The sequence below is a fragment of the Lontra canadensis genome, unplaced genomic scaffold, assembly GCF_010015895.1.
Source record: "Lontra canadensis isolate GAN:19392208 unplaced genomic scaffold, GSC_riverotter_1.0 scaffold39, whole genome shotgun sequence".
NCBI lineage: Eukaryota > Metazoa > Chordata > Mammalia > Carnivora > Mustelidae > Lontra > Lontra canadensis.
In genome coordinates this window covers 1,170,546-1,184,939 of record NW_022631033.1, presented here as the reverse complement: position 1 = coordinate 1,184,939, position 14,394 = coordinate 1,170,546, and the positions used below count along the sequence as shown (strand labels likewise).

The window sequence follows — 14,394 nt, the reverse complement described above, 5'->3', positions numbered from 1 at the left end:
CCAGCCAACCCCGCATCTGAGCAAATGTCATTGCAGAGAACCTACCTCAGCAAATACTTCATACATTTTAGTAAACTGACGTTCTCTGTCACAGGCACGTGCACACATTGCACGTTCTCATGGCTGTGTACGGCTCAACACAACCGACTTAGCTGAAATAAACAGTGTATTTTATCACCTAATCTAATAAATAAACCTTTACTTTGATGACAACTCTGTTATATCTGCTTTCAGGCACAAATAAGCATGAGCAAAAGGATGATCTTATCCTCCAGTACAAACACTCAGCCTATAAGCACAAACTGTCCTCAGGACACAGACCTGTCCCTCTGTGTCAGACTCTGCATGACAGACGAGGTGTTTGGGGGTCGCAGCACTCACCAACACGTCCGAAAATTACAGCAGTAAACACAAGTGCGATGCCTTCCAAGATACAGATTCTTTGTGGGAAAGAAGTCAGACTTCGGGGCCACGTCCATCACTCTGCACAGGTGACAACTTGCCCCCGGGGCTCTAGAATGGGGACACTGGCATCCTCCATGCAGGGACAGGAGGCTGAGTGACAAATGATTCAAGCAGCCCATCAGGTGGCCAGCCCCAGGCACTCAGGGGGACGCCAGCCTCCTCCTCCAAACCCAAGGAGCAGCAAAAGGCTCACAGAAGAGACAGCGTCTGGACTGAGTCTTGAAGAACAAGTAGGACTTTCAATAGAGAGAAAGATGGGAGGAAAACACTGCAGTCAGAGGACAGGCACGGAAATGTGCTTGGAGGACAAGCTGGTGGGAGCCGGTGTCCCATGCGGTGGGGGGAACACATCATGCACAGTTTGGGGAGGGAACTGAAAATTACAGAAGGAGCTCAGACTTATTTTTCATATAAAATTAGGAGCCAAGGATGGTTTCTGAGAAGGAGTGGGGAAGTTAGTGATTCTTTAGTGGGATGGCCTGGGTACCCAGGAGGGGCTGGGCGGGGACAGGGAGGGAGCCCGAGTATCTATACTCAGCCAGCCCAGCAGGGACATGTGGGTTCGTGGGCAGAGGTGGAGGAGGGACAGAGGGGTCTGATGGACGTGGCAGAGAAGACAGAAATGTCCTTTAAAACAAGGTGGACTCGGAACTCATCTGACTTCTTGGACATCAGCCTGATCATATCAGGGGGTATGTGCTGGCCCTTCCCAACAGGCCCCGAGCTCAGTATCCGCTCCAGCTGTGGGGCTGGACTGACCGGGCCTCCACTGTCTGATGAACAAAAGTGAAGCCCGGAGCTCAACGACTCTGCATCGCAAGTGGGTGAGGCCAGAAAACGGGGACCCAGAGTTTCTGAAGAAGAGAGTGTGACTGGGCGCATGGGAGCTTGCGCCCTCTGACACCGTGCCAGAGCTCAGTCCAGGGAGCACACAGACACGGTCCAGGATGGAGGCGGGGGTGGGGTGATGGGGGGCAGTAGGCACAGCACCAAACAAGGGTGCAACCCTGCAACGTCCATGGCTGGCATCTGCCATTAAGGCGCAGATAAGCCACCAGCACACGCCACCCCCAACTGAGGGTCTACAGGAAACAAAAATGAGGGTCTTTCGCTTGGGGACACAGCGACATCCCAGGAGCTCACTCCAATTCCCAAGGCCCCTGTGCTGCTCTGGGTTTCAGAAGATACAGCACTGTCTACCCTCTGCATGGTCACTATGCGTACGATGCAGAGTGCATTCCAGGCAGTGGTGGGAACCCCTCATCACCCCCTCTGTGGATGTCGCCCCTGTGGCTGTCGGCATTAAAGGACCTGAGGCCACACGATGGCAGAGTCCCCGGCCCTCTCCTCACAGTGACAGGATAGAGCATGAATGGAACTGCTCCCAGGGACTTCGGGAGGCATGTGTGTCTACGGGGAAGAAAGAGGTGACAGCTCAGGTCTCCCCAGTGGACCCAGAGCTGGGGAAGGGGACCTGGGGAGGGGCAGCCGTGACTTTAGAGTCTCGCGCATAGGAGAAGCAGATTTACCTGTCAGCTGACCTCAGCCAAGACCACTGTCCACCCCCGCCCCTACATGGGACCATAACCCAACACCAGGCTGCTAGAGCAGGAGGTGAATCAGAAACGGGCTTTTACCACTTGTTGTGAAGGGCTAACCTGAATTTGCACCAGAATGGACCCACAGACACAGGACTCTCCGAACGTCCAATCCCCAGCGCAGGCGGGATATGGTCAGAATCACCCAGGTTCAAAGCTCAGTGACTGCACAGTAACACCTAGAGCGCAGGAATCGATATCTTTGGTGAACTCAAATTCTGTGGGTCAGAGGGCACCAGGAGTCTGGGAAAAGGTGTCCCTTTGGCCACCGGCATGTTAACTTCTCTAGAGTCCAAGTCTTATACAAATGTCATTTCAAGGTCCACCATTAATGCCTCTAGGCCTTATCCTTAAGTTATTTCCAGGAAGATCATAGCTGAGAAACCATCATTCCCTGTGCTCTAAGCGAGTCACTCTGCACTTCCCTTAAGTCCACGGGAGACTCCCGCCCCAAGCTGCAGGATGACCAGGGAAGCAGTGAGGTTTTCCCGTTGTCTACAGCACGTGCGTCCTTGGGGAGCATCCTTGGGGAGCCCAACTTCGCCATAAGGTGAGTGACCCCAGAAGCACCCAAACTCTACCTGCTTGAGTCTGGAGTGTAGAAGAAGGGAAGGTTCCGGGGTGAGGGAAACCCACCCCCCAGCGCACAGAGGACAGCCGGGTCAAAGCGCTAGTCCCAGTTTGCAGAGATAGCAGACACGGCCTTCGCAACCATCAGAAAGACACTCCAAGCTGCAGGTTAGCAGCTCCCCCCGGCGCGGGAGGCCGAGGGCCTGATGAGGTAGGGCTGGCTATGCCACAGGCTTCCTCCCCGGTGGCCATGAGCCTAGGCTCTGGAGGCGCTTTCCCTTCTGGATCTTGCTTCCCCTCCACCCTCACCCACCAGGCTGGGAACGAGTGAAGGAAAGTGAGTGCGACGCAGCACGGGGCCCAGGGCTGGGCTGGGCTCCATCAAGGGCAGTTCGGATCCACGCCCATCTGTGCTCTAGAACCGCGGCCATCCTTGGCCACCTTCACGCCCTCCATCAAGCCAGGCTTGCTCCCACCCATGGACCCCGTGACAAGGAGAGGGGCATCCGTGGCCCTGGCCTGACAGTATCTGATTGACAGTAGACCCTCTTCCCCGAACAACATCCATTAAAAAACAGTCCGGATGCAGACTGGAGTAAAACTCGATATACTGTGAATTCATCTTCATTAGCATGGAGTCTCATGTAAGTTAGGAGAAGACTCTACTAATTTATGCTAATTGACATAGGACAGAGAATTCTGCCGGGTGCACATAATCTGTACTTGGACCAGACGCAGCCGGCAAGAGCAGGCTTGTTCCCCAAGCTCCAGACGTGAGCAGTGATAGCCTGGTCCGCCCTTCCCGTGGCAGAAGGTGTTACCCTGTTTTATCGGCCCAAGAAGAGGACACGGCTGCGTCTCTGGTGTGAATCCAGAGACACTGTATCTGGGGCGGGCCCTGTGGATCACTGCAGGTGTTTTTAGAGGTGGCTTGGGCCGGGGTGGGAAGCAGGCGCACGTGCAGTGACTCTCCCATCCGAAGGCGTGCTGGCCCCGTGACACCCCCACCCTGGCTCCCACCTCCGTGACTGCCAGGGCTGCAGGAGGAGACATGGAAACCATCCCCTGCCCCCAGGAGCCCACTGAGGGAGTGGCTGACACGCACCCAGCTGCTCGGGCTGGTGGCCAGGCTCCCGGCATTGCCAACTGCAAGATCCCTGGGAGTAGGACCCACTTTGAAGAGCCCATGGAGGTGAGGAATATCGGTGCTGATTCTGCAGAGTCAGCCTGGCTCCGGTGCCAGCAGGCGGCCCAGCCCAGACCGCGTTCACTGGGGGCTGGGCTGAGCAGACAGACAAGGGGACAGGAGGCCCAGATCGGCAGCCTGGAGTCTGGTGGGGGCAGCAGACTAGGCGGTCTGGTGCTGGGCTTCCAGGCCAACCAGACTCGTTGGCTGCACCGTCCACTTCCTTGGCCTCCCTCCCACTGGGGCCATGACTAACAGGGCCAAGGTCACGTTCGGACGTCTGTCCTCCCAGTCTCAAAGCTGCAGGTGGCTTCCTGGTACTCACCATGGAGAAACGCTCCACTCGGAGAGCCACCCGGGGCGGAACATGAAGCCATCCTTTGAATGGCAGGGGGGGCTGGGTCAGACCTGCAGATGCCACGGAACCAGGGTGCCCTTGTGACTGTGAACACTTCCCAAACCAACAAGGAGCATAACAATGGCGACCCTCCCCACAGATCCCAAGGAACAAGGCATGCGCTCGCCCACACACTTACTGGGATAGGGAAACGTGACACTACGATTTCACAGACACATGATAACATGATGGTAGGTGGACCAGGGCTTGACTCAGCAGCTCAAATAACCTGACTGCATCGACTGAACTCAGTCATCACGTGGTGATACTATGGACAAATCTCAAACATTCAAAAAGAAAGAGAAAGAGGAAAGCCATCCATGGGCTTCTTAATTCTATTTTTGGAAGTGTATTCTTTAATATTTGTCTAACACATACTTCTGCAGAGAGCCCACCCTGCTCAGCGACATGCACTGGCCATACAAGGCTATGACAGCAAAGCCTAGAATGACCCATGTGGATTTTTATCAGAGGTTATTTCTAGGGAGGTACAGCAATGGGAGGGGACATACGGGTCAGGGACAAGGGGTATCAAATGAAGCTGTCGGGGAACATATGCCCACTTTTAATTTGAAAAGCTTTTTAAAAATGCAAACAGTTTAAGTGAAAGGGAAAACATATTTCTGGCCCAAAGTAAGTCCCTAAATATTAGCTGCTAATATTATCATTCTCTGAGTTTGCCCTCATTCCATTTTAAAATAAACAGCACACAGTTTTACTATCTAGGAGAGAGTAGTAGATTCTACCCCTAGGGTTGTTCCACAAGTAAATTAGGCAGTCATGGAGACGCCTTATCCCCAAACCCAGGACATGCTGATCAATCACCAAGTGTTAGCAATTTCATAAGCATTTTCACTGATTATTGACCTATAAGAATCCCGTCACATGGGATAATAACAGTAACTACAGAAGAGGCAAGATGGCGGAGCAGTAGCAGGCTGAGATGACATCAGGTCACAGGAGTTCAGCTAGACAGTTATCAAACCATTCTGAACTCCTACAAACTCAGCAGGAGATAGAAGAGAAGAAGAGCAGCAATTCTAGAACAGAAAATCAACCACTTTCTAGAAGGTAGGATGTGCAGAGAAGTGAATCCAAAGCGACATTTGGGAAGATAGACCGCAGGGGGAGGGGCCAGCTCCCAGCAAGCGGTGGAGCAACGGAGCACAAAATCAGAACTTTTAAAAGTCTGCTCCACAGAGGGACATCACTTCAGAGACTAAGCCGGGGTGAGGCTCTCATGGGGACAGTGTGTTCTCAGGTCCCACAGGGTCACAGAAGGATTGGAGATGTTTGAGTGTTGCAGAGCTCACAGGTATCAAGGTGGGGAAACCGCGGCAGAGACAGAGCCGAGGAGTGAGCTCTCCGCTCCGGGTTACCTTAAACCGTGATCCGAGGCACAGTCTGCTCGTCAAGCAGGGACCCCACACGATCCGGGGAGACCCCCTCCTCCCTCCTCTTGGAAGAGCAGTGTGGGAGGACGGCAGGAATCTGCTGGGTTTGGAGACTCCAAATGGGGCCGCACCAGAGGCAGAAGCGTTTGGTCACAGGCTGGATGAGCTCGGAGCACAGCGGGAGACCAGGGACACAGGAGGGATTGACCCCTTTTCTCTGAGGGTGCACTAGGAGTGGGGCCCCGAGCTCTCAGCATCTCCAGCCAGAGACTGAGCAGCCGCCATCTTCGTTCCCGTCCTCCTGACTCTACAGAAAGCGCTCAGGGAACAAAAGCCCCGAGAGCGAACTGAGCAGATGACTTAGCCCGACCCCTGGCAAGGGCGGCGCAATCCCGCCTCCAGCAAAGACACTTGAGAATCAAGGCAACAGGTCCCTCCTGCAGAAGATCAGCAAGACCATCCAGCCAAGACTAAGCTCACTGATCAAGAACAGTGGAATTCCAGAGGAGGGAAAGGAAAGCATGGAATTCATGGCTCTCCCCGTGATTCTTTAGTCTTGCAAGTTAAATTAAATTTTGTTAATTTTATTTTTTTCTTATTCTAGTGTTTTTAACTTTTCCTCTTTCCTCTTTTAATGTTTTTTAACTAGTTTATCTTAACAATACCTTTCTTAAAAAAAGTCTTTTTAAACCTTCATTATTATCCTCAATTTGTTATCCTTCATTGTATCTAACTTTATTTTTGTATACATATTGGGTTTTTTCTTCTAAAAAATTTTGGGATACAATTTCTTCTCATAGATCAAAATATTCCTTAAATATAGCACAGGGCTTTTGTTCCAGTCTCCAGCCTGAGCAAATTCTCTCCCATTTTTCTTCCTTTTTCCAACCAACTTATCTTACAAATTCCTTTTTTAGTTTTTTTAAATTTTCATCATTACAATCATATTCCATCCCTTCATCATGTTTACACTTAATTTTGTGTATATATATATGTTTTTCTTTCTTTAAAATTTAGGGAGGTAATTTTTTCTAAGAGACCAAAATATACCCAAAATCAAGTGGGTGGCTCTGTTCTATTCACTAGTCTAATACTTATATGGATACATTTTTTTTTACCTTAAATTTTTTTTATTTCTTTCAGCATAACAGTATTCATTGTTTTTGCACCACACCCAGTGCTCCATGCAATCCGTGCCCTCTCTAATACCCACTACCTGGTTCCCCCAACCTCCCACCCCCCGCCCCTTCAAAACCCTCAGATTGTTTTTCTGAGTCCATAGCCTCTCATGGTTCACCTCCCCTTCCAATTTCCCCCAACTCCCTTCACCTCTCTAACTCCCCTTGTCCTCCATGCTATTTGTTATGCTCCACAAATAAGTAAACCATATGATAATAACTCTCTCGCCTTGACTTATTTCACTCAACATAATCTCTTCCAGTCCCGTCCATGTTGCTACAAAAGTTGGGTATTCATCCTCTCTGAAGGAGGCATAATACTCCATAGTGTATATGGACCACATCTTCCTTATCCATTCGTCTGTTGAAGGGCATCTTGGTTCTTTCCACAGTTTGGTGACCGTGGCCATTGCCGCTATAAACATTGGGGTAGAGATGGCCCTTCTTTTCACTACATCTGTATCTTTGGGGTAAATACCCAGTAGTGCAATGGAAGGGTCATAGAGAAGCTCTATTTTTCATTTTTTGAGGAATCTCCACGCTGTTTTCCAAAGTGGCTACACCAACTTGCATTCCCACCAACAGTGGAAGAGGGTTCCCCTTTCTCCACATACTCTCCAACACATGTTGTTTCCTGTCTTGCTAATTCTGGCCATTCTAACTGGTGTAAGGTGGTATCTCAATGTGGTTTTGATTTGAATCTCCCTGATGGCTAGTGATGATGAACATTTTTTCATGTGTCTGATAGCCATTTGTATGTCTTCATTGGAGAAGTGTCTGTTCATATCTTCTGCCCTTTTTTTTTATATGATTGTCTGCTTTGTGTGTGTTGAGTTTCAGGAGTTCTTTATAGATCCTGGATATCAACCTTTTGTCTATACTGTCATTTGCAAATATCTTCTCCCATTATGTGGGTTGCCTCTTTGTTTTGTTGACTGGATACATATTTTTTAATTTTTAAAATTTCTTTTTACCCCCTTTCTTCTCACCTTGATTTGGGGTCTCTTCTGATTTGGTTGGCATACATTTTTCTGCAGTCTTTGTCACCCATTTAGTATTTTATTCTCTTGTTCATATATACTTATCTGGATAAAATGACAAGGCAGAAAAACTCACCACAAAAAAAAAAAAAAAAAGAACAAGAGGCAGTACCAAAGGCTAGGGACCTAATCAATATGGACATTGGTAATATGTCAGATCTAGAGTTCACAAGAATGATTCTCAAGATGCTAGCTGGGCTTGAAAAGGCATGGAAGATATTAGAGAAACCCTGACTGGAGAAATATAAGCCCTTTCTGGAGAAATAAAAGAACTAAAATCTAACCAAGCTAAAATTTTAAAAAAGCTATTAATGAGGTGCAATAAAAATGGAGGCTCTTACTGCTAGGATAAATGTGGCAGAAGAGAGAATTAGTGATATAAAAGACCAAATGATGGAGAATGAAGAAGCTGAGCAAAAGAGAGACAAACAACTACTGGACCATGAGGCGAGAATTCGAGAGATAAGTGGTACCATAAGATGAAACAATATCAGAATAATTGGGATCCCAGAAGAAGAAAGAGAGAGGGGGGCAGAAGGTATATTGGAGCGAATTATAGTAGAGACTATACCTAATATGGCAAATGAAACAAGCATCAAAATCCAAGAGGCACACAGAACCCCCCTCAAAATCAATAAAAATAGGTCCACACTCCGTCATCTAATAGGAAAACTTACAAGTCTTAGTGACAAAGAAAATCCTGAAAGCAGCTTGGGAAAAGAAGTCTGTAACATACAATGGTAAAAATATTAGACTGGCAGCAGACTGATCCACAGAGACCTAGCAGGCCAGAAAAAACTAGTATGATATCTTTAGAGCACTAAATGAGAAAAACATGCAGCCAAGAATACTATATCCAGATAGGCTGTCATTGAAAGTGGAAGGACAGAAAGTTTCCAGGACAAAACAAAACAAAAACTAAAAGAATTTGCAAACACCAAACCAGCCCTACAGGAAATATTGAAAGGGGTCCTCTAAGCAAAGAGAGAGCCTAAAAGTAGTAAACCAGAAAGGAACAGAGACAATATACAGTAACAGTCACCTTACAGGCAATACAATGGCACTAAATATCTATCTTCCCTATCTCTCAATAGTTACCCTGAATGTAAATGAGATAAATGCCCCAATCAAAAGACACAGGGAATCAGAATGGATAAAAAAACAAAACCCATCAATAAGCTGTCTACAAGAAATTCATTTTAGACCCAAAGACACCTCCAGATTTAAAGTGAGGGGGTGGAAAACAATTTACCATGCTAATGGATATCAAAAGAAAGCTGGGGTGGCAATTCTTATATCAGATACATTAGATTTTAAGCCAAAGACTATAATAAGAGATAAGGGAGGACACTATGAAATACTTAAAGGGTCTGCCCAACAAGAAGATCTAACAATTTTAAATATCTATGCCCCTAACATGAAAGCAGCCAACTATATAAACCAATTAATAACAAAATCAAAGAAACACATCAACAATAATACAATAATAATAGGGGACTTTACACCCTCATCACTGAAATGGACAGATCATCCAAACAAAAGATCAACAAGGAAATAAAAGCTTTAAATGACACACTGGACCAGATGGACATCACAGATATATTCAGAACATTCCATCCCAAAACAACAGAATACACATTCTTCTCTAGTGCACATGGAACATTTTCCAGAATAGATCACTCCTGGGCCACAAATCGGGTCTCAACTGGTACCAAAAGATTGGGATCATTCCCTGCATATTTTCAGACCACAATGCTCTGAAGCTAGAACTCAATCACAAGAGGAAAGCTGGAAAGAACTCAAATACGTGGAGGCTAAAGAGCAACCTACTAAGGAATGAATGGGTCAACCAGGAAATTAAAGAAGAATTTTAAATATTCATGGAAACAATTGATAATGAAAACATAACTGTTAAAAATCAGTGAGACACAGCAAAGTCAGTCCTGAGAGGAAAGTACATAGCAATGCAAGCCTTTCCCAAGAAACAAAAACAGTCTCAAGTACACAACATAACCCTACACCTAAAGGAGCTAGAGAAAGAACAGCAAAGAAATCCTAAACACAGAAAGAGAGGAGAAATAATAAAGAGCAGGTATGAATGAAATAGAAACCAGAAGAGCAGCCGAACAAATCAATGAAACTAGGAGCTGGTGCTTTGAAAGAATTAAGAAGATTGATAAACTCCTGGTCAGACTTATCAAAAAGAAAAGAGAAAGGACCCAAATTAATAAAATCATGAATGAAAGAGGAGAGATCACAACCAACACCAAAGAAATACAAACAATTACAAGAACATATTATGAGCAACATTACATCAGCAAATAAGACAATCTGAAAGAAATGGATGCATTCCTAGAGATCTGTAAACTACCAAAACTGAGCCAGGAAGAAATAGAAACCCTGAACAGACACATAACCACTAAGGAGATTGAAGCAGTCATCAAAAATCTCCCAACAAACAAGAGCCCAGGGCCAGACGGCTTCCCAGGGGAATTCTACCAAACATTTAAGGAAGAATTAATACCTATTCTCCTGAAACTGTTCCAAAAAATAGAAATGGAAGGAAAACTTCCAAACTCATTTTATGATGCCAGTATTACCTTGATCCCCAAACCAGACAAAGACCCCACCAAAAAGGAGAATTACAGACCAATATCCTTGATGAACATGGATGCAAAAATTCTCACCAAAATACTAGCCAATAGGATCCAACAGTACCTTAAAAGGATTATTCACCATGACCAAGTGGGATTTATCCCAGGGCTGCAAGTTTGGTTCAACATCCACAAATCAATCCATGTGATAAAATACATTAATAGAAGAAAGAACAAGAACCATATGATACTCTCAATAAATGCTGAAAAAGCATTTGAAAAAGTACTGCATCCTTTCTTGATCAAAACTCTTCAAAGTATAGGGATAGAGGGTACATACCTCAGTATTATCAAAGCCATCTATGAAAAACCCACAACAGACATCATTTTCAATGGAGAAAAACTAACAGCTTTTCTACTAAGGTCAGGAACATGGCAGGGATGTCCACTATCACCACTGCTATTCAACATAGTACTAGAAGTCCTGGCCTTGGCATTCGGACAACAAAAAGAAATTAAAGGCATCCAAAATGGCAAAGAAGAAGTCAAACTATCATTCTTTGCTGATGATATGATACTATATGTGGAAAACCCAAAAGACTCCACTCCAAAACTGCTAGAACTTGTATAGGAATTCAGTAAAGTGTCAGGATATAAAATCAATGCACAGAAATCAGTTGCATTTCTATACACCAACAACAAGAGAGAAGAAAGAGAAATTAAGTAGTTGATCCCATTTACAGTTGTACCCAAAACCATAAGATACCTAAGAATAAACCTAACCAAAGAGGCAAAGGATCTTTCTACTCAGAAAACTATAAAGTACTCATGAAAGAAATTGAGGAAGACACAAAGAAATGGAAAAATATTCCATCCTCATGGATTGGACAAATATTGTGAAAATGTCTACATTACCTAAAGCAATCTACAAAGTTAATGCAATCCCTATCAAAATACCATCAATTTTCTTCAAAGAAATGGAACAAATAATCCTAAAATTTAAATGGAACCAGAAAAGACCCTGAATAGCCAGAGGAATATTGAAAAAGAAAGCCAAAGTTGGTGGCAACACAATTCCAGACTTCAAGCTCTATTACAAAGCTGTCATCATCAAGACAGTATGGTACTTGCACAAAAACAGACACATAGACCATTGGAACAGAATAGAGAGCCCAGAAATAGACCCTCAACTCTATGGTCAACTAATCTTTGACAAAGCAGGAAAGAATGTCCAATGGAAAAAAGTCTCTTCAACAAATGGTGTTGGGAACACAGGACAGCCACATGCAGAAGAATAAAACTGGATCATTTCCTTACACCTTACTCCTTAGACTCAAAATGGATGAAAGACCTTAATGTGAGGAATCCATCAAAATCCTTGAGGAGAACACAGGCTGCAACCTCTTCGACCTCAGCCACAGCAACTTCTTCCTAGGAACATCACCAAAGGCAAGGGAAGCAAGGGCAAAAATGAACTACTGGGACTTCATCAAGATCAAAAGCTTTTGCACAGCAAAGGAAACAGTTCACAAAACCAAAAGACAACTGACAGAATGGGAGACAATATTTGCAATCGACATATCAGATAAAGGGCTAGTATCCAAAATCTATAAAGAACTTCTCAAACTCAACACCCAAAGAACAAATAATCCAATTAAGAAATGGGCAGAAGACATGAACAGACATTTCTGCAAAGAAGACATCCGGATGGCCAACGGACACGTGAAAAAGTGCTCCACATCACTGGGCATCAGGGAAATACAGATCAAAACCATAATGAGATCCCACCTCGCACCAGTCAGAATGGCTAAAATTAACAAGTCAGGAACTGACAGATGCTGGCGAGGATGCGGAGAAAAGGGAACCCTCCTACACTGTTGGTGGGAATGCAAGCTGGTGTGGCCATTCTGGAAAACAGAATGGTGGTTCCTCAAAAAGTTGAAAGTAGAGCTACCCTATGAACCAGCAATCACACTACTGGGTATTTAACCTAAAGATACAAATGTAGTGATCTGAAGGGGCACGTTCCATTTTCAAAATATTTCATTAAGCAGAAGACTGTTGGGTGCCAGCCTTTCTCATCCTTTTTTTTTCCTTTTTAAGGATTTATTTATTTATTTGACAGACATAGATCACAAGTAGGCAGAGAGAGAGAGAGAGAAAGAGAGGAGGAAGCAGGCTCTCCACTGAGCAGAGAGCCCGATGTGGGGCTCCATCCCAGGACCCTGGGATCATGACCTGAGCCGAAGGCAGAGGCTTTAACGCACTGAGCCACCCAGGCGCCCCCTTTCTCATCTTTTAATGTGCACACCAAAAATACAGAACAGCAGTAAAATGGCAGAAAAATTCATTTAGGCTTCTTCAATACTTGAGGAACATGAGAGCAGAAATCACACGAGACACGAAATGGTCAGGCAGCAAGCCGACTGCACGCGGGCTCCCCTCTTGGTGACAGATGGCCACAGCGTCATTCCCTCAATGAGATAACTGCACGTAAACAGAATTCCAAATGAACTTGTTTCATGTAAAATGTGAACATGTGAAGGCAAACCCGGAAATCAGTAGCTTTCATAAAGCGGTGTGTCAGAGGGGACCAGAAGCGAAGGCCTTGTACGGATGTCTGGAAACCATGGCTGGCTGGTCATGGACATCTACTCAGGATGCATCACAGCACATACAACTTCATGATCATTGCTGATGTGTGATGCTCATATATCAGAGGGTGCCTCCTGCCCTCCTTCCCCTCTCCCTTGAGTACTGAGGCTCTCCCCCATTCCTCGTCGCACTGGTGTGAGAGGGATATAGTTGTGACCAAAAGCAGGAAAACATCACTGGGGAACCTCTGACCGTCCACAACTGTGGGAGCAGCAGGTGCACAGCACAGACAGGAAACCCGCCAGCTGCCCCGCACCATGTCCCCTGTGAACTCAACTCTCAGCCCTCCCCTTTCCAGGCGTCAAATCCCTAAATGTCATATTGGACTCAGGAATGTTTCTGGGAAGTTGATTCCCCTTCAGAGTAAGCTTGACTTAAGAAAGTTAAATAACTGATGGGAATGTCTGAAGAAAAACAGGGTCCCGATATTATTCACTCAAGTGTATGCTCACTGGCAGGCAGAGGTGCGCCGGGACTGGGGGCTCACCGTAAAGTAAATGGCTCATCTGTGAATAATCAATGGGTCACTCTATTCTCTGCCATTTTTGTGTATGAAACGCAAAGATCCTCATGCCTCCAGTCTTATTAACTCCCACGACAGCTCTGGGTAAATAACCAGCATCCTTCGGTCTTTCGTTCAGTCAGGACAAGAGGGGCCTGCAGAAAGGAAGTTGCTGGCCAGTCGCGCAGGCAAGTTCATGGCCAGGACCGCAACTGACTTCCGTTTGTTTGCAGGAAGCTGTTCTTGAAAGACATCCGTGGCGCCCATGAATTCTGAACCTGAGGTCTTCTTGGCACTTCCGTCCTTGCCATCAACAACACACACAAGCCGTTCTCCACGTTACTTTAGCCACTGTCCAGGGGACACTGGGAACAAAGCTTGTGTTAAGCCTGATTTCTGGGTTCCAAGGACCCTTCCCAGCTCAGTGCCAATACCATGATCCTCTCTCCTGAACACCAGCGGCCAGGGTCCTGCTCGCGGCCTGCACGGATCTCCCCTTCCCTGAGCCCAGGCTGGAGCGCCAGGCCTGCCGAAGCTGTGACGTGCAGCCACAGCAGAGCCCCAGCGTTCCTGCAGGGATGCCTCCCCCAGTCCGGGCCACCCCTGCACTCTCAGTCACTCTCTTGCTCCACAGCACCCCGCCCCCAGCATCTGCATGGTCACTGCTGCCCAGCACACCATGGCCTCCTGATGGGTGTTCCTGTGGGCCACCAGGGGTCCTTGGAGCACACACACGTCTGTGCTCCTTGCAGTAAGGGGCGGAGGTCCTCACCCCCACACTTAGCTCATGGAGCATGACATCTGTGCGATGCCTC

At 46.5% G+C, this 14,394-nt stretch overlaps 1 protein-coding gene across 2 annotated transcripts in view; it reads right to left on the bottom strand.

The window, feature by feature from the left end:
- The window catches only part of DLGAP2 (DLG associated protein 2), a 707,896-nt gene that overhangs the window by 337,121 nt on the left and 356,381 nt on the right, over positions 1–14,394 (bottom strand). The gene's annotated exons all lie outside the window — the stretch shown is intronic.